Source organism: Coregonus lavaretus (genome assembly GCF_964263955.1).
Source record: "Coregonus lavaretus genome assembly, chromosome: 12".
NCBI lineage: Eukaryota > Metazoa > Chordata > Actinopteri > Salmoniformes > Salmonidae > Coregonus > Coregonus lavaretus.
In genome coordinates, this window is record NC_139999.1 from 54598450 (window position 1) to 54604950 (window position 6501).

A 6501-nucleotide genomic window follows, 5' to 3' on the forward strand; every position below is an offset into this window, starting at 1 on the left:
TCTTTCATCACCAAAGCCATGTTAGCATTCACTGCACATGTTGCTGAACAATTCAACTCTTTTGTTAGTGTCATTGATATACGGAAATTCAAATACAAAATTCAGTTAATAAGAATTGACTGTAATACCTCTAGGGTCCTGTGGTGATGCAAGCGGAAATTGAGGAAAACTAGACTCCCTGCGGACCTGGCATCTTTTCACTCCCTCCTCTCTACATTTTCTTCATCTGTTTCTGCTGCTAAGGCCACTTTCTACCACTCTAAATTCCAAGCATCTGCTTCTAACCCTAGGAAGCTCTTTGCCACCTTCTCCTCCCTGCTGAATCCTCCTCCCCCTCCCCCCCCTCCTCCCTCTCTGTGGATGACTTCGTCAACCATTTTGAAAAGAAGGTTGACGACATCCGATCCTCGTTTGTTAAGTCAAATGACACTGCTGGTCCTGCTCACACTGCCCTACCCTATGCTTTGACTTCTTTCTCCCCTCTCTCTCCAGATAAAATCTTGCGACTTGTGACGGCCGGCCGCCCAACAACCTGCCCGCTTGACCCTATCCCCTCCTCTCTTCTCCAGACCATCTCCGGTGACCTTCTCCCTTACCTCACCTCGCTGATCAACTCATCCTTGACCGCTGGCTATGTCCCTTCCATCTTCAAGAGAGCGAGAGTTGCACCCCTTCTCAAAAAACCAACACTCGATCCCTCTGATGTCAACAACTACAGACCAGTATCCCTTCTTTCTTTTCTCTCCAAAACTATTGAGCGTGCCGTCTTTAGCCAACTCTCTTGCTATCTCTCTCAGAATGACCTTCTTGATCCAAACCAGTCAGGTTTCAAGACTGGTCATTCAACTGAGACTGCTCTTCTCTGTGTCACGGAGGCTCTCCGCACTGCTAAAGCTAACTCTCTCTCCTCTGCTCTTGTCCTTCTAGACCTGTCTGCTGCCTTTGATACTGTGAACCATCAGATCCTCCTCTCCACCCTCTCCGAGCTGGGCAACTCCGGCGCGGCTCACTCTTGGATTGCGTCCTACCTGACCGGTCGCTCCTACCAAGTGGCGTGGCGAGAAGCTGTCTCCGCACCACGTGCTCTCACCACTGGTGTCCCCCAGGGCTCAGTTCTAGGCCCTCTCCTATTCTCGCTATACACCAAGTCACTTGGCTCTGTCATATCCTCACATGGCCTCTCCTATCATTGCTACGCAGACGACACACAACTAATCTTCTCCTTTCCCCCTTCTGATAACCGGGTGGCGAATCGCTTCTCTGCATGTCTATGCAGACATATCAGTATGGATGACGGATCACCACCTCAAGCTGAACCTTGGCAAGACGGAGCTGCTCTTCCTCCCGGGGAAGGACTGCCCGTTCCATGATCTCGCCATCACGGTTGACAACTCCATTGTGTCCTCCTCCCAGAGTGCGAAGAGCCTTGGCGTGACCCTGGACAACACCCTGTCGTTCTCCGCTAACATCAAGGCGGTGACCCGATCCTGTAGGTTCATGCTCTACAACATTCGGAGAGTACGACCCTGCCTTACACAGGAAGCGGCACAGGTCCTAATCCAGGCACTTGTCATCTCCCGTCTGGATTACTGCAACTCGCTGTTGGCTGGGCTCCCTGCCTGTGCCATTAAACCCCTACAACTAATCCAGAATGCCGCAGCCCGTCTGGTGTTCAACCTTCCCAAGTTCTCTCACGTCACCCCGCTCCTCCGCACACTACACTGGCTTCCAGTTGAAGCTCGCATCTGCTACAAGACCATGGTGCTTGCCTACGGAGCTATGAGGGGAACGGCACCTCCGTACCTTCAGGCTCTGATCAGTCCCTACACCCAAACGAGGGCATTGCGTTCATCCACCTCTGGCCTGCTGGCTCCCCTACCTCTGCTGAAGCACAGTTCTCGCTCAGCCCAGTCAAAACTGTTCGCTGCTCTGGCACCCCAATGGTGGAACAAGCTCCCTCACGACGCCAGGACAGCGGAGTCACTCACCACCTTCCGGAGACATTTGAAACCCCACCTCTTTAAGGAACACCTGGGATAGGATAAAGTAATCCTTCTAACCCCCCCCTTACCCCACCCCCCCCATTTTTTTTTAAATAAAATTAAAAAAGACAAAAATAAATGATAAAAAATGAAATTGTAAAGTGGTTATCCCCCTGGCTATAAGGTGAATGCACCAATTTGTAAGTCGCTCTGGATAAGAGCGTCTGCTAAATGACGTAAATGTAAATGTGAAATGACTGCTGTGCAATGTATTGCGCAACAGCTTTCTTCCCGGCCTGTATTCACAAAGCATCTTCAGAGTGGGAATAGTGATCCAGGACCAGCTCCCCCTTGTCAATGTAATAATATTCATTGTGATCTAAAAGGCAAAACTGATCCTAAATCACTACTCCTAATCTGAGATGCTTTGTGAATACGGGCCTCCCACCTGAAATACGACAACACCAAAAACATGAATAAGAATTAGCCTAGTCAGTCAGTGACTTAGCTAACTAATGAAACACTCATGTAAATGTGCACAAGCCTATTCAGCCAAATGATACCAAACATCACAGTCTATTTGCAGTGAAATCAAGAGGGGCATTTTTCTTGCCAACTTTTTCAGTCACCAATGCATCATTAAACAGGCAGGGGAACGAAGTAGTTTAACAAAATGTGTTCAATAGTTAGAAACAAGTATTTAAAGTATAGCTGGCAAATATATAGTTGTTATTTTCTAGAGACCTAGCTAGCTAAGGTAAACTCAGACTGATGGTGTGAGTTAGGTAAAGTTAGCTAGCTTTCCCCCAGCAGTTTCAATCTAGCTAGCTAGCTAATGGCAATTTAAAAAAAATCTACTTTATCAATCAGATGGATAGCTAACAAATACACTGAGTGTACAAAACATGACATAGCCTGACCAGGTGAATCCAGGTGAAAGCTATGATCCCTTATTGATGTCACCTGTTAAATTAAATCCACTTCAATCAGTGTAGATGAATTGAGTTGATCAGGCTGTTGATTGTGGCCTGTGGAATGTTGTCCCACTCCTCTTCAATGGCTGTGCGAAGTTGCTGGATATTGGCGGGAACTTGAACACGCTGTCGTACACGTCAATCCAGAGCATCCCAAACATGCTCAATGGGTGACATGTCTGGTGAGTATGCAGGCCATGGAAGAACTGGGACATTTTCAGCTTCCAGGAATTGTGTACAGATCCTTGCGACATGGGGCCGTGAATTATCATGCTGAAACATGAGGTGATGGCGGCGGATAAATGAGGTGAAACAAAAGATCCCAGAAATGTTCCATACGCACAAAAAGCTTATTTCTCTCAAATGTTGTGAACAAATATGTTTACATCCCTGTTAGTGAACATTTTATCCTTTGTCAATATAATTGATCCACCTGACAGGTGTGGCATATCAAGAAGCTGATTAAACAGCATAATCATTACACAGGTGCACCTTGTGCTGGGGACAATAAAAGGCCACTCTAAAATGTCCAGTTTTGTCACACAACGCAATGCCACAAATGTCTCAAGTTTTGAGGGAGCGTGCAATTGGCATGCTGACTGCAGGAATGTCCACCAGAGCAGTTGCCAGAGAATATAATTTTCATTTCTCTACCATAAGCCAACGTCGTTTTAGAGAATTTGGCAGTACGTCACAACCGCAGACCACGTGTAACCACGCCAACCCAGGACCTCCACATCTGGCTTTTTCACCTGCAGGATCAACATAGGGGGGAGGAGTATTTCTGTCTGTAATAAAGCCCTTTTGTGGGGAAAAACTAATTCTGATTGGCTGGGTATGGCTCCCTAGTGGGTGGGCCTGGCTCCCAAGTGGGTGGGTCTATGCCCTCCCAGGCAGCGCCCCTGCCCAGTCATGTGAAATCCATAGATTAGAACATTTACATTTACATTTTAGTCAATTAGCAGACGCTCTCATCCAGAGCGACTTACAGTTAGTGAGTGCATGCATTTTCATTCTGGCCCCCCTGCCTAATGAATTTGTTTAAATTGACGGATTTCCTTATATGATCTGTAACTCAGCAAAATCGTTGAAATTGTTGCATGTTGCGTCTATTTTTGTTCAATATATTAATAATTTATAAGTAAAAAAATTGATGTACCAATCCCAGATCGCCCCTTTAATGGACTTAATTGAATAATTAAATCTGATGTCAACCAGATTTAATCAAACAGGCACCAACTCACATCTACAAAACTCTCCAATCCATTAATATGGAACAATATCACCACAAACTCTCTCGCTCTCTCTTTCTCACAAACACACACACACACAGCAGACACATACAATGTGTGATTGACTATAGGATATACATAAGGTTATCCTTGAAAGGATAAAGTGCACATTTGATTGTGATACATATCTCATAATAATCACTTACTCTCTCATAATTGACATCACATAATTATAAAGTACTATCTTACAATTATGATTTACTATCTCATTATTATGACTCTATGACTTAAATTTCTCATAATGACTTACTCTCTCATAATAATGACTTACTATCTCATAACTCGTAGTCAGATTTTCTTTTTTTGGTGGCGGGAATGAGCTTTCATAATAAGTGGTGTATATTCTATTTTATTGGCAAATTTAACATGGCCTTAAACCTTACTTAAGGTTAAGGTTTAGTGTGGGGACGTCCCAAGGATCCCAGATTGCACTAACGAAATGAACCCCACACACGTGTTCGAGAGGATCAAAACCGTAATGTATCATTGTGACTGACTGATCTACAAATAATGAGTCGTTATTTTTGATGCAAGGTGATTTGTAGATCAGTCAGTCGGTGTCGTAGTAAATATATAATGTTATAGCTTGGTCTGACTAAAATCTTGTGCATGACCCATTTTAATGTTAGGAGCTTGTTTTCAATCAATGCTGTTCCTATGCAAGAACAATGGACAGAGCCAATATCTTCTCAAGGACAACACCCACGCCACAGGCCACAATCTGGTTGCTCCCCACGAGACTTTCCTTTGAGAACATACACACATTCACACACACATCTCCATGCATACGCACACTCATCCTCATGCCTCACGAGTTACGCACACACACAAACTGCACATCTTTCTACTGGTCGGTGCCTAGGGCAGAGGACTCTGCCGTGCACAAAATGGGGCTTCTACTCTGGACAGAGCAGACCCGCCTCCTACGCTTCGGGAACCAATCAAGGGACTAGAAGAAGGACCCCTTCCTTTGTGTTGCATTGTATAAAGTAATGCTGAAAACTCTGTTTTTGGATCCCTTTCAACTGTCTCGATAAGAGGCAACTGAATGGGTCCATGCATGTAGCTTGAGCAGTACCAGCTATCTCTGTTGTTTAATAAACTGCCTTTTGCTTAAACATATTCCTCTCCGTCTAGCGTCGTTGGTTCTGTACTTCCTCTCCTGTATGGTTTCACCAACATCGGCAGTCGCCTGCAGTCGTTTTAATGCGCTTGAACACAGCCATTGGGCTTGTTTGAGTGGTAAGGCTGAAGCATCCGACTGCAAATGAAAGTCCAGGAGTGACGTCGGGGAGGTGCGTCTGCTACAGCCGAAAGACGGATACTGATGTGGTTTTCCAATAGCAAGGCTCAGTGCAACATGGTTTCCACTAGTTATCACAGCTACAAAGTCAAACTCGGCTATAAAAAAGTAGCTATTTGGTCGTAATTTAAGGTTAGGCATAAGGCTTAGGTTTAAAATCTAATTTTAAGAAGAGAAATTGTAGACATAGCAGGGGTTTATGACTTTGTGGCTGTGGTAACTAGTGACGACCGCGCAACGATGGTCACCGATTTGACAAAAGTGCTCCACTCGAACGCGCCCAATGAGTTCTCAGACAGATCAGTGCAAACTTGTATTTAGGAAAATTACATCTTACAAAAATATAGATCTGTTTGGAGGAGCCAATACAGCTTTTATGGCAAAATATTTCTCCAACAACATATTTGCTTCATTGTTTTAGCGATAAAGGTCTATTCAACATAAATACAAAACATTTAATACAAGGGATAATTGAACAGCTGCAGATATACACTGCTCAAAAAAATAAAGGGAACACTAAAATAACACATCCTAGATCTGAATGAATGAAATAATCTTATTAAATACTTTTTTCTTTACATAGTTGAATGTGCTGACAACAAAATCACACAAAAATTATCAATGGAAATCAAATTTATCAACCCATGGAGGTCTGGATTTGGAGTCCCCCTCAAAATTAAAGTGGAAAACCACACTACAGGCTGATCCAACTTTGATGTAATGTCCTTAAAACAAGTCAAAATGAGGCTTGTGTGTGTGGCCTCCACGTGCCTGTATGACCTCCCTACAACGCCTGGGCATGCTCCTAATGAGGTGGCAGATGGTCTCCTGAGGGATCTCCTCCCAGACCTGGACTAAAGCATCCGCCAACTCCTGGACAGTCTGTGGTGCAACGTGGCGTTGGTGGATGGAGCGAGACATGATGTCCCAGATGTGCTCAATTGGATTCA